This window comes from Falco biarmicus, chromosome 2 (assembly GCF_023638135.1).
Source record: "Falco biarmicus isolate bFalBia1 chromosome 2, bFalBia1.pri, whole genome shotgun sequence".
NCBI lineage: Eukaryota > Metazoa > Chordata > Aves > Falconiformes > Falconidae > Falco > Falco biarmicus.
The window spans coordinates 44,195,413-44,210,224 of NC_079289.1; positions in this window are offsets into that span (position 1 = coordinate 44,195,413).

Sequence of the window (14,812 nt, forward strand, 5' to 3'; positions counted from 1 at the left end):
TCCAAGTTTCTAAAGTTTGCTGAGATGAACAGCATTATAGTGGAAGGAATTCAAGAAGCTCTTCTCTAATTTTAGTTCTGCTACTAGAGAACACCAAAAAGTGGATCTCATTATTCATGCGCATATTCATGTAAGACAAGAAGAATGTGACCCAGGTTGTATACCAAGTTACTACACCCCTCTGTGTTGTGTTTTTTTTTCAATCTATAGACTAGAATGAAAAATGCAGAGTACTATGTATACAGGTAACATGTATTTTTTATTGTGCATGAGCATATGTATATATGCACTGTGCTTTCAGGCTTTGCTCTTTTGCTTGCCTAATATAGGTGTAATTCACTAGTATGTAGGGTGAAAACATTGAATAGCCATCATATTATAGTAATAGTTGAGAACTTCCTCTGGTGTCTTTTAGTTACTATGTGATTTACTGACAGTTTCCAAATCAAATAACTTTCAGATATTTGTAGTAAGGTCCTAAGCCTGTGAACATTTATACATATGACAAGTTTCCATTGCACTCAGCAGAAATGCTACATGAATAATGGTAGTTGTATCTCTGAAAATGGAATTCATCTGATCAATAATAAAAGGCTGTGTCTAATTTAATCTAGATAATTAGCAGATGAATAAAATTTGATTTATCCACACCAGTAGTCTAAAACAAGTCAGACTGCGCCCCAAAATTGCATCTCTCCACCACAAACAAACATGCCTAAGGCACCTAGCTCAGTAGTAGGCCTTATTATGGCAAAAGTGAAGTTAGACAAGATTAATCTCCAAGCGAAGTATCTGCAAAGTCAGGTTCTGCTATGAGGGAGACAGGTCTCTGTTCTGAACTATTCAAGTGCATGGGAATTCTTCTGCAACTCACAAGGGAAAAATAACTATATTCAAGGCAGTATTGTAATCTAAACCAGGAAGAAGATGAAAGTTTTCATGGCCTATGTAGATATGAAAGAATCCACTAACACTCTTGGAGCCATCCATTCCTTATCATCAACCTTTCTTAAATTGTTTCACTTCAAATAATAGTAGGTTATTAATTAAATTCTCTTCAGAAAAAATAATATTGTTTTAAAATATAAAGTTTTAAAAAAAAAGAAAGTGTTGTGCTTCGGTGGTATTATTCACTGTGGAAATGTTTCGATTTCAGGGAAAATGACATTTAGACTTCATTCCCTATATTGCTAAGGACTTCCAGACCCTGGATAGTCTGGGGAAAGCTGCTTGTGAATTCCTTTCCCAACCATGCTATTCCATACAAAGTCATGCAGACACAGGCTTAAAAGTTCCATATTCCATAGAAAGTGTTAACCACAAACAGCAGGGTCCTGTTCATCTCGTCACAGACTCATTTATAAGAGCACTTTACAACATGGCTGTCTGCATCTAGAGGACACATTACTTCAGCTAGAATGCCTGAGGAGTCTGTTCCCATTCCTAATATTCCTAGTATTAATTATTCTTAAACATGGCTATTAGAAGTTTTAGCACATCAATATAAAGCAAAGAAAAGTCAATTTAAAGTGTGCAAAAGGAGCAAGGCAATATTTTACCGTCTAAACTATATGCTTGTGTTAATACTTGTGGTCGGAATCCATCATCATGCATCAATGCATGCCAGGTCGTATAGGAAGGAAGCACTACTCTCACTGGCAGCCACAGCATGGATCAAAAGACCAGAGTGATATGCTAATTTGGTTTAAGATTAATAAGCATGTCAGCTGCAGCATTTTATGTAAAACAGAACTTGTGAAGTTTTACAATCAGGTAGACACCAGAAAGGAATTACAATAATCCACCTTGGAGGTGACAGAAGTACTATATGGATTAGCATTTCAGCTGTGGCCTGAGAAAATATTATCCTCAACCCAGCAACAGCAAGCACATAAATGAGTAAAAAGCGTAGTGAGGATGGCATGTAAACGACCACTAAGGAACACAAAGAGTAAGATGACTGTGATTATCTCTGGCAAGGGATACAGGGAAAAATGCAACTACAGACAACACAAGGAATCCATTGAAGTACTTCTATGTGGCTTTTATCTCCATAGTATCTGAAACACCTTTGTACCTTTATCTGAAGGCCCTTATTCATTAATGCATTTAAACTGGCAATTTGAAATACATCCAGGAGAGCTAGAAAACTCTAGCCAGTGCCTAGTAAGAGAGAAAGTGACTCCTACTACACACAGCACAGGGCTGCAAGAGATGTTAGCTCCTGAAATGCTCCTGAATGCCTAGGTTAGTTGCTGTGGCCCCAGAATGAGTTATTCTCCCCTACCTTTGCTCCTGACATGGATAATGAGGGATTTTTCTTTTTCATGTATAGCTTGACACCATGTTCTAGTAACAGTTCTTCTTTGTATAAAGATTACCACCTACAACAGGAGATGTAGCAAAATCACTGGTGTATAACATGGCCACCTACTTAGAAATGGAAAGTCACACTGACAGCATAGTAAGCCAGTGAACCTGGATTTGAAGTGGCTATGAATAAGCTTACAGAAGCAATTAAAATATTTGTTTGACATTCCATCTTAAACATTTGCACTCTAGAAAACACTTGTACAAGACTGGCAGCATTGCTTAGGCCTCCACCTTCTAGTAAGAGAAATAGTGTCCTGTGCTGCTTACAGAGCAATTATTCTGGACGTGAATTTAAAAGCTTATATTAAATGTATATACTATGTTCCTGTATTTTTTTTTTTGTATGGAAAAGGTTTTGTTGAGTGCCTATATACCAAATAATATTTCCTCATGGAATTATCCTGGACATGGTATGAGCCCAAGTTAAGCCATTACAGGAATGTAATATTTAAAATACAAACATTATGCATTTTGATAAATATGGATATAACGTCTTTTTGCTTCAATGGGATAGGTTACACCTGGACGGGTGTTTTATGGTGACATTCCCCCTGAAACTGATTATTCTTATTCTATTGAATGCCAACAGGCATTCTAATTGAGAAAATATTATCACACATTCAGTGTCAAGTAGTTTAATGGTGTTTAACCAGGTGCTAAAGAAGTGTCAAATACTAGGCTCCACAGTTCTAATATGTATGTTGCAAAAAAAAGATTAAGCAGGCATATTTCCCATGTACATAAGCAGGCATCATTCTAGTACCGAGTAGCAAACAGATAAATAAATAAGGCCTAAGTGTAGAGGATCTAAAGAAGTGGAGCTAGATTCACAGCTTTACTAACACATGAAAATAATTTTATAGGAAATATGCAATACAGACCCCACTAAAGTAGCATGTATAGTTGCAATGGTATTCCATATATTCTTGCAAATTTTATGCTTTTCATTAATTTACAAGAATGAGCAGTTTGATAAGTAAATAGTGTAAGAGCTGTACAAGCTTCATTACACAGCTATGCTTTTACTGTCGCTGTCTTTGTCAGTCCTCTATCTTGCCATTTTCATCTGTGTCAGATTTGAAATTGGCTTTTCAACTTTCTCAGAACTTCATCAGAAGGTGCATTACATTAAAATAACTTCATCACTCCCACTTTTTTTTCTCAATTAAGATAACAAAACATTCTAAATGTCCCTACCTTTCTGCCTGACTCAGAGCAACAAATAACAGAATGTTTTCCCTCATATTTTTACAGTTCAGGATGCTTTACATGTTGCTAGGCTGTGTAGGAGCTGCTTTAACTTCTCATCCTCTGAAGAATGACCCTTATTTTCCAAAAACATTTTTGACAATTGAAGAATGTCATAGTCTTGGCCATCACTTAGGCTGCCTGGTTCTTGTGAGGTTTGTATTCTAAACATATGCTTAACTTGTTCATAAGCAAAACCTTTGGACTTCTACAATGCCTTTGAGAAAATATTTAGCTTGCGATAGATTTGGGCCATACTACCATAAGGGAAAAATAAACAAATAACAACTAACTATATCATTCAAGGCTTATTTTTATATAGTGTCCTCTAGACAAAAGGATCGATAAGACGCTTGCAATAGCGCCATCTGGCGACTCCCATACAGTCAGCCCTAATCACAGGATTCGTTTTCGACTGTTACAAGTTTGTAGCACAAAAGTTACCCACAATAATTAGGAATGTCTCAATTCTCATTTTAGCAGGTAAAAAACAAATGAATTTCCATACTTGAATACTGTCCGGTGTCAGGGAAGTGCTCTGATTACTTTCTATATTTATAAACAGTAATCAAAAGAGTAAGACATACAAAATTGTAGAAAATAAAAACATTTAAATATTACTTCATATGTTAACATTCTTGCATAACTACAAAGGAGTTAGTTATATACAGTTAAGGAAAATAGTGGGATGAAGGAAAACTTAAACAAAAGATCTTTAGTGCTATATATTTAAAAATCTGGAGAATTAAGGTAAATCTTGAATTAGCACTAATATTGTACTATTCTTTTGAAAGGGCAACTGTGATGACCCAGGTAACTTAAGTAAGCTTCACAAAAACCGCAGGGAAAATCAATGGAAAAGCTAATAAGCTGATGTGGAATTCAATACAAAATTAAAGGAATGAATGTAATTAACAATGGTCAACATGGTTTTGTAGAAAATATGTCTTCTTAAATGGAGTTTACATCAATCTTTGATGGGATTATTAATTCAGTTTATAGAAAAGCCACGACTCTATCTGTAACAGCATACTTTTGGACCTTTGTGGGGCGTTCTGACTTTGGAAAGCCTAGCAGCCTTTTGGTTTTGGGGTTTTGGGGGTATTTTTTTTTGGTTTTGTGGTGGGGTTTTTTGTTGGGTTTTTTTTTGTGTGTGGCCTAAACAACCTCAGTAGAAACTCCTGTCACAGGATTCAGAAAAGGCTAAATCTCCCAAACTTCAGTTTCCAAAAGCACAGACATCGTTGAGACTTAATTTAAATAAGGACAGGACATATACATAAGCACATGCTATGGCCATATTATATAACGCAAAAGCACACATAAGCAGGAGCACACAACCTGCTTTTAGCAGGGTGCTGCAAGGTTCAGCGCTTGAACTCTTTGTCATTGATAACCTGCAACTAAATGAAAATCTTGCTGTTGATAGGGTTTGTAGATTATACAAAAGCTGGCAGAGTTGTAAATGTAAAGACAAGACAGAGAGAAAAGAGGGATTTTGAGCTGTTCAGTAAGGCGCACAAATTCAAATGAAATCCATTTTAATACAGGCACGTGAAATGCTAAACAATTGGGAAGAAGGTGGGCCATACTGGAAAAGCGGAGGACCATGTTCTGCCAAACAGTAACTCCAGAAAGGACTTAAGGGATTGCTGAGAAAGCATAATTCAAAGGGAACCATGACTGTGATACTGGAGCAAAACAGTTAGTAGGGTAGACAGATCTTATCTCCACACATGGAGAGAGCACAGGTGAGATTGCTATCAGACAGAAGGGAAGGCAAAAACCCCACAGGCTGCAGAGAAGACCAGAAAGAGGACTGGAAAGAAGAAAAATACTTTACATAAAGGAAAATCCTTTCAGCTTATCAAAAAGAAGATAGAGTGGTGACTTGCTTATAATAGCTCCCTCAGGAGAAAATCCTACAGACTAAAGGGTTCTTAAGTTAAGAAGGAAAAAGCATAACAAGCAGCTGTGTACTGAGCTCAAGCCAGATAAATTAAAACAAGTAATAAGGCAGACAAAGTTTAATAGTGAAGATGATTAACTATGGAACAAACCAACAAAGGAAACAGTGGATACACTATCTCTATTAATGTCTTCAACTCAAGAATAAATGTCTTTTTGGATATGCTTTATCTAAACACAAGTTATTGAATTCAATAGAGAGGCTGTTGGGTGAAATTCAAAGGCTTGTGAAATACAGGAAGTCAGAGTAGATGATCTAATGGGAATATTTGCAAAGACTAATCTTAGCCTCAGGATACTAGTCTCCTTGGGTTACCTCTTCAGTCAATAGAGAGTTTCCTTTACAGAGCAATTCAGAGATGAAGAACAACTTTAGTGCTCCAATTTGTCCCTCTCCACTGAGAGCTTGCCTCTCCTGACTGATTGCAGAGAAAAAAGAGGTTTAAGAATAGTTGAAATAATCTAGTTTTTTTCAATAAAAAACACCACCCTAAAGTATAAAATTACAATTTTATTAAATATTTGGGGAATGGCTTAGTGGGTGAACTGAGGGGATGATGGAGACAGGGATAGGGACAACTTTCTTTTCACTGATTAACCCTTGATAACCTAATCTGATTATGCTGGGAGATATCACTTGTCCCTGAGAGATCATTATCTATAGCAAAGAGGCTGAAGATTCATCACAATTCCTTCCCACTCCCTTAAATGCTCGACCGTAGGAAATTTCCATCCTTCTTCCAATCCCCTCTAATTTTGGAGACCACAGACAAGAACCATATTTGGTGGGCAGAAATGGGCTCCTGGACAGAGGGCAGGGGGCAGAATTCATCCTGCCTCTACTTTCTCTTTTCACTACTGGAAATGGTAGGAGTTGTCTTAATTCCTACCTAAGCTACCATATCTAATAAATGTGTCTATTTATTTGGAATTTATTGTAAACTGCAATGCTACTATGGTATTGGTACATTCATAGGTATATCCTCACCAGGGAGGCCTATCTTCCTCCATTACAGTAAGTCTATGTGACACCCAGATCTCAACTGTGCCTGATTGTCTTAAACACTGTATATTGCTGACTAACTGCCAGAAAGTACATAAACACCAAACGGGAAAAGCTAAAGTGTCTATGAAGTATAGAGGGTTGTAGGATGTCCTTCAGTGCAGTTTCTAAGACAGTTTTTGTCCATTTTATTACTCTGAATGCAAGGAAAAATTTGCCACTGCAGATGGGCTACGCTGAAAACTCTCTCTGTTGTGGCTGTTTTACTACTGGTATATCCCACTTGAGTAAAAAATGCATAAAATACAAAATGTTTAGTGCTTAAATCTCAGTTCTCTCTTTTGTGAGCCAAAGTCATGCCATCAATAGCACACTTTTTTATTCTTCCTTGTAGTTTCAAATTGTTTTTAAAAAATTGTTAGTTTCCATGCAAAACAAAGGGGTATTTTACAAAGCTGCAGCAGTGGTTGCAAATGTTTGTCTGCCACCTAGTGGAATATGCAATAGTTTTCAGTAATCTTTATCCTCCCGCTTTGTTTTAACAAGCATTGGAAGTTCTTAAAAAAAAAAATAATTACAGAAGCAAACATGAAAAGCATGAAGGATAAAACTACCCTTCTCATAAAATTCTTAAACAACAAACTTTAATTGCCTTACAGACAAAACCGTTGCCATTGTGGATACAAAGGTCTGTAATACAAATCGGCTTGGGTCAGCTGATTATCACAGAAGCTAGGGTAGAAAAAGACAAATATGTTGAAAACGGGCTAAAGCTCTGGGTTTAATTCTGTCTGAGATTTTTTCCTAGAAATTCTTTTGGCAAACCTAAACCTGTAAACAGATGCCAAATGGGACTTGGATACCTATTATTTGACACAGCACAGGACAGCATTAATAAAAAGGAAATAGAAATTGTATTTTAGAAGAATGAAGGATATCCCTGATATTGATGTAATATCTCTACACACAATACTGGCATACATAAGCTAATGCACTGGATACCTCCACTGCATATTATAACATTCTAAATATATTTTAGGGATACATAAATATACAAGTTGTGCACCAGGACTTGGAGCCAATTTGGGTATGCAGAATATCGCGTGATTCCAGTCTCTCTGATAGTTGTGCACACATTAGGACCAATCAAAGTATTTCCATCAAAACTGTTTCCAGGAGAAAAACAAGTTGCCAAGAAAATTCTTTATTGAATAGTGCCTTATTATCTTGGGGAAATATTGTAGAAATGAGTGCTGAAAAATTAGAAAACATCGAAGCCTGACCCCCCCTAATGACAGAATTAAAATTGAGGGGAGTGGAGAGAGGAAAACAGTGAATTGTGGCATAAAACCCAGCTCACAGAAGAGAAATGGGAGCACAAGATGCAGAATGGCAAATTATGATAACACTATACTGAATAAAAATATTTGGAGCTTTAGTAAAGTTATTTTCATTTTTTTAATTATTGTTATTTTTTAATATTTTGATGAAGAAAAATAACCTGTTTTAACTAGAGTGCCCTCCCATGGGAAAGTGAAAGGATCTGCCCAGCCAAAATCATGTCTTTATATCCTCCGTTTGGTCACAGTTAAGACAAACAATGCCCATATCCACTGTTGGTTCATGTCCTGTATTGCTATTTCACTAACTTCAATAAAACTTCACAGTGTGCAAGTCAATGCTGAATTTGACCCAACATGTCTAAAAATGGAACAGTTACTGCAAAGTCATCTCACCAGAGCAGACAGACAGCCATTGATTGACAAAGACTGGCAGATTTATTACTGAAGCCGTTCTTAACAGTGAAATGCATAGTCTGAGATACCATGCTAAAAATACAAGCCAGATTACCAGCTAGATATTTTTCTGCCTTCAGTGTGAGTGCAATTTTCACAGCACATAGGAATACATAGCTGTGCATGTACCTTACCTTGCTGAGTTGTTCCTATACCTGCAATTGGTTTCACCAGAACAGTCAAGCTAAACAAAACATTCAGTTTTGAATTAGAGAAGTGCTTGATCTGAAGAGTCTGAATTTTACTTCAGCCTGCATCCCTGTATACACAATAACCTACCGAATTCAAGCTGTATCTTGAATTCTCCCTAAGAGAATAGCAAGGTTTCTTTTTATATGTCCTAGGCAATGTTTGTCCAGGTATTTTTGTATCTTCAAAGTGTGTAAGACCAGTGTATGATTCTCCTTTAAATCCCTCATTAAATACATGGATTCCAGAGTGCTATATTTGCAAGTGATTAATATTCTTCCTTAACATTGTTCTCGCAGCGTTTGTATCTCATAAGGTCTTGACCTTTATGTGAAAGGTGCGTATTATTGCAACAACCTGGGTTTTCCACAGCTGTAAATCACAGATAGTAAATAACCACCTGCTGCTCACCTTACACTTTGAGTTCAACACAAGTTTGCTGGTCACAGGAATGGAACTATTTGTCTGTCCCTGGTTAGCTGTCCCCTCCTAAAGTTATAATTCATCTTGCTCACAACCATCTGCCCTTATAAACTGGCTTGAGAATAAAACCAGAGGGTGTACCAAGCAGCTTTGCAAGAAGGCAAGAAGAAATGTCACAAGGAGCGTTCCTGTGGGCCCAGGGAAGTGGGATGGAGAGGTAGCTGATGGGATGGAGCAACAGTGACAACTTAACTCCTTTGAGCAGCATCTTCACAAGCTGCACCAATGAGCAGTGATGGCAGGGGGGGTCAGAGGCTTCGTTGCCTTACCGCTACCAGCTTCAAGGCCAAAAAAACAACAGTCCGAAATGTTTTAACATTGCCACCTCAGGCTTACATCTGACCCCAGTTCCCCTTACTGGGCCTGGCTGGGGCAGTGGCACAGGCCCGGGCTGCCAGGCCTTGCCCTGATGGACCTCAGGGGGCCTGGCCTGTGCAGTACCCTGGCACAGCTGCAGCGCTGTTCAGGGTGTTTAATAAACGATCCCACCTAACTGAAAAAGTCTGTTGTTAAGGGACTGAACCTGTGGGTGGGGAGTAGGGCAATATGGCCACCTGTTAGCCCTAGTCTCTCTTTTTCCTGTATCTCTTGTCCATTAAATAGGAAGATGATCTTACCTGTTGGTATATTCAAGCATCAATTTTGGATCTGGCATGCAAACAAAATGATTTCATAAAATCAAGCTGGCTGTCCCTCAGCCTCTTCACAACCCTGTGTCCCCCCTCCCTGCCTGGGAGTCCTGCCAGCGGCTCCCTGGGGAAGCCATGAGCCACCCCCCACTCCTGCATCTCCCGTCTCCTTCACTGAAAGTTAAATTCCAGGCGCTCCGCTCCCACCTGCCCGTGTAATGACACCGCTGAGCTCCTTCAGAGATCTGTTTTCATGAGGTGGTCTCTGCTTACATGTAAGAATCAGAGGTCAGAAAATAGGAATATTTGTAAAGTAATAATAAAAAGTGCATACACCAAATATATTCCAGATTGCCAGCTCAGATAATCAGTAATTGTGGTGTTTGGGATTTTTTTATCAGGTAACGTTTAAATGTCTTGGAAACCAGGCTTCCGTTTGTCTTGCTGACAGAAACCTCACTGATATCCATCCTAAATATCGCTAATTTTCTTCACGCTACTTTTACTTAGAGCAGTTTTACACTGCCCTTCAGGGACTCTGCAGTCAGAAGGAACTGCTACAGCCAGTGTGCCCAATGCCCCGCAGAGAGACACTGTCGGCCCTTCCCCAGGCACTGAATTAAACAATGTCTTTTAGAAGTATTCTTAATTTAATTTTAACAACATTAATCAGTAGCTAGTTTGCCATTTCCCTAGTATGCCACGTCAAAGTTTACTTACCTTCATTCCTGGGAAGTTGCACCTTATTTTTAAGGTATGATTTGTCTAATATCAGGTACTGGATCTGGTATGTTTTCTCTGTCAAGTTAAAAAGATGTAGCCACAAGACCTCCTTCCATGTTCAAGGGCATGCCCACAGTCATTGTCTCTTCTTAACTTCTCTCTGAGAACCTTCACATTCCTGACATCTTTCAGATCTCATCAGGCTTGTTCTCTGGACCCAAAACAGTTTCATGGTTTTCATTTAAATTATCCTTGTGTCTCTACAGCTTTCTCAAAGTATAAACACTGGGACTGGAAGCAGTAATCAGACAGCACTGTGGTTTTACTTCACTATTTCTACTTGATAAACCTATTTTCTGTATCTAACAGGGACTTCCTACAGCTTCATGAAATCCTCACAGTAAAGTAGATGCTTATGATGCTTCAAAAATCCTCAATTTACCATTTTTCAAGAACTGAGACTTTGGTTTTTACATTTTTAAAGGTTGAATTTTTATTTTTTTTCAGATCTCACTCCCAATATAACAAGACAGAAAAACAGGTAAAGCCAGTAAAAAACATTTGTGTTTTTACTGAATGATGCCAATGATGTGTTTTAAAAGAAAATTGTCCTGCATAAATAGGATACTACATCAACATCTTATTTGTAAACCCATAAATAATAAAAAAAAATAGCCCAGTGACATTTCCACCAAACAATGTTCAAATGGAACTCAGTTTCGGTTTTTTGTTTTGTTTTGTTTTTCATTCTTTGCTGATAAAACCCCAAGTTCACCGGTTCACTGTTTGCTAGTGCTGATGCTAGGTGATCGGTCTTCAATTCTGTTATCCACTTGCTCCTTTAAAGGTTGAAATTACTCTGGCATACCTTTCATTCTTTGGAATTCTGTCTTCAAAACTAATTAAAAGTAATACTTGTGGTTCAAAGAGCAAATCTCCACTACTAAAGGCATGCCTAAGTTCCTAGCTCAGATCATGCATAGTTAATGTAAAGCCCCACTGTTCAGTTAGCTCTCTAAAGCAGGTCATCTACAGCCATGCTACATAGTGGTTTGTCATAGGTCACTGCTGATTCTTAGGCTATAGTCTTTTTTTTTGGGTGTGTGTGTGTGCTTTATCTTTTAATTTAAAGTATATTCAAATAATGAGGGCTACAGGGTTTCTATAGCATGAAATGATAAACATGCACAAGTAGATGGGAGTGTCTGAAGGTGAAACAGTGTTGGGGAAGAATGGAAGGACCCAGCTTGCTGCAGCCTGCTGGGAGCAGTCCCTGGAGTAAAGTGTGCCCGCAACAGCTTTCAAGTTCATCTCAGATGGAACTAGTTGATTGAATCAAAAAGTGAGTCTAGTACTGAACCAGTATTTGCTCAGCTGGTGACCCCCAAGTGGGAAAGAACATTAGCTGGCAAATATACATGCACTTTTCATGGACACAGATCTATTAGGTCAAGTGTCTTGGCCTGATCATTATCCAGCTTTCTTTTGTTGCTGTTAACAGATTTTTTGGTTAACATAATTGCCTAAGAAACAAAACCTGCTTAATGTTAAGATGGAGTCTTCAGGACATGTGTTTGTCTTCTTTGCTAATACTCTACAATCTCCTGTAAAGTTATTTTCTTGATTCGGTTTATACTTCTAAAATGTAATTACACAATTACAAATGTCAGGGATCCTGAGAGTTACCTAGAATGCCATGCTCTCTGCAGGACTGGATTTACAGCCCTCACAGCTGTGCTACATGTGCCACTAAAGATACTTAGTCTAAGAATGAGAAACTGTAATGGTAGGCAGGACTGCATTTTGTTCCCAATCACTGAAAAGAAATGGAAATAAACAGTCAGTTCCTGCCATAGGTCACCAGTGGCACTCTGCAGAGCCTTTGCTAGGTCACGTGCTGCTTGACCTATTCATAATTAACCTCAAAAAAGGGACAAAGTGACAAAATTTGCCAATTATAAAGTTAGTGAGGGTAGTAAGACTACGGGCAAACTGTGGAAAACTGCAGAATGACATGTAAGACTGATTAGGATGTAAGATAGCAGATGCAATTCAGCGCAGATAAATAAAAAGATTATACATATGGAGATAAACAGACGTAGTTTCACATATGAAACAATAGCCTCTGAGTTTGCATTACCACTCAAGAGTGAGATCCTGCAGTTACAATAAATAATGCCATGAAAACAGCTCAGTGCTGAGTTCAAATTAAAAAAGCAAGTCAACTATTAGGAATTACTAGGACATGGATAAAGAACAATAAACAAACAGGACAGTACTTAACTACATGGCTAATGTTGCATGCAGTTTTGGTTCCCTTCTCAGAAAATAACGATACCCAGAAAAGTTTCAAAGGACCACAAATACAGAAGCTATTCCATGCCTTTGATCAGTCAAGAAATATTTTAACTAATGCATTTCAGTACCAAGGAAGAAATTTAAAAGGTGAATGCTATGTATCTGCAGAACCATGACCGGCACAAGCATGGTAGGTAAAAGTTTACTATGCAGAGAATATTAAATTAAGCTAGTAAAAATCAGGTTCAAAATGAACAAACAAGTGGCAATTCAGGAAGCACATATAGTCCAAGGGAAACTGGACAAGGACTGTAAAAAGAAACGTTAGGGATTACTAAATAGACAAACCATATGATGTTCAGGAAAGCCTGGAATAGAAGACACTGGGAAGCTCGGAGAAAACAGAAGGAAAAGAACCAAATGTGCTTGCATTGTTCTTATCCTTCCTCAGACAGCTGCTTTTGACTACAAGAGTCTATTGTGTTAGAAAAAACTTTAGTCAGGACCTGTACAGCTATTCCTGTGTTTACCTTTTCAAGAGTTCCAAGAGGTGTAAGTAAGGAGCCCAGAGGTAAAGCACGTGCTGTTTGCTTGGCTTCCTTGTTAAATGCGTAACAAATGCAGCCAAGGCTTCTCAGCCATCAGTGCCAAGTCTGAGCACTCATGTTCACATAGTGGGGGTGCTAATAAAGTGATATACTTATTTCTCAACACAGAAACTTTTCCAGTGTGAAATTTCCTACTAACAGGATTTTCTTCTTTTTTTTCTAACCAGGAGGAAGAAAAAAATATTTCTTGTATTTGTTCTGGATAGTACCCCAAATAAAAAGTGATCAGGAGTTTGCTACATCAATTCCTGAGCAAATTTGTTCCATGTGGTATTTGAAAGAAACTTTGCAAAGTACACTGAGGAAAAGTATATAGAGTTTCTAGGTAATCACAGATATGCCCATTTAAAGAAAAATGTCTTCCCTGTTTTCAGTCCAAATATGTTAAATATTCAACCTTAGGGTTTGCATTTCATTTTGTAAATATGAACTATCAAGTATAACCAATGCTATCATTTAGTAACATATAGTAATGAAAATGATGCATTTTTCTATATCTTAAATGGGGGTTTTGAAGGTCAAAAACATGCCCTGCTTCTGTAATTCTACACAATAAATGGCCTAACAGCAAGTGTCTAGATGCATAAAACCAGCAAGCTTATTGATAAACGTAGGTAAAATGGTAGGTGCAACTTACTGGAGGAAGAATTTATGTATAAATTGTTCTCATATTGCATTTCCAAACCAGTTTTAAGCATTTCAGGGACATAGAACCAAAACTGAAATCAAGCTAAGCCAGAAGAGACCCTGGAAGTATATAAATGAAAATTAATCAATAGAGTAACATTCAAGGAAAGTTATCAGAATTCCTGTATTGCCCAAAGACCTGGCAATAGAGAAAAAGGAAAAGCATGAGCAGAAACATGTACTGTAATGATTTCATAATTATTCTGGGCACATTTGCTATAGTTTAAAGAAATGCTTGAGTTTCAAGTTTCACAAGTGAGGGTGCTGAAAATAGGAAGAATGCTCTCCAGTCTTCTCATTTTTGACAGTTAGCACTGAGCCTAGTAGAATTAAATAAAAGAGCTAATAGCTAATTTGTCTTGATGTGACTTAGTGTTTCCATGTTTTACTGACTGTTCAGATTTCCTAGGATAATTTTAATTATTGGTATCTTCATGCTAAGGATACCTTAATGTTTTTAAAACATTACAGCCAGTATTCAGAAGTGATATCTGAAATTACAATACTAGTTTACAAAGGATTTAAGCATTAATGAGTGAGCAAAATAATACCAATTAACAATCCCCCAGCTTGGTTATCTAGAAGTTTTCACTGCATCCTTCTGGAATAATTTTTTGGCCGGGCTAACTGGAAATAATGGCAAGTAGTTTAGCATAGTATTTATATTTTTCTGTTTTCTTTGCCAGCAGTATGAAGTATTCAGCTTCCTTGACTGCTTTTTGTAGAGCTACGACCTAGAGCACACACAACGCAAATTCTTAAAGTAGAACTTTTTTCCTCTGAACGAAGTTAAGTTTGGCTTAACTA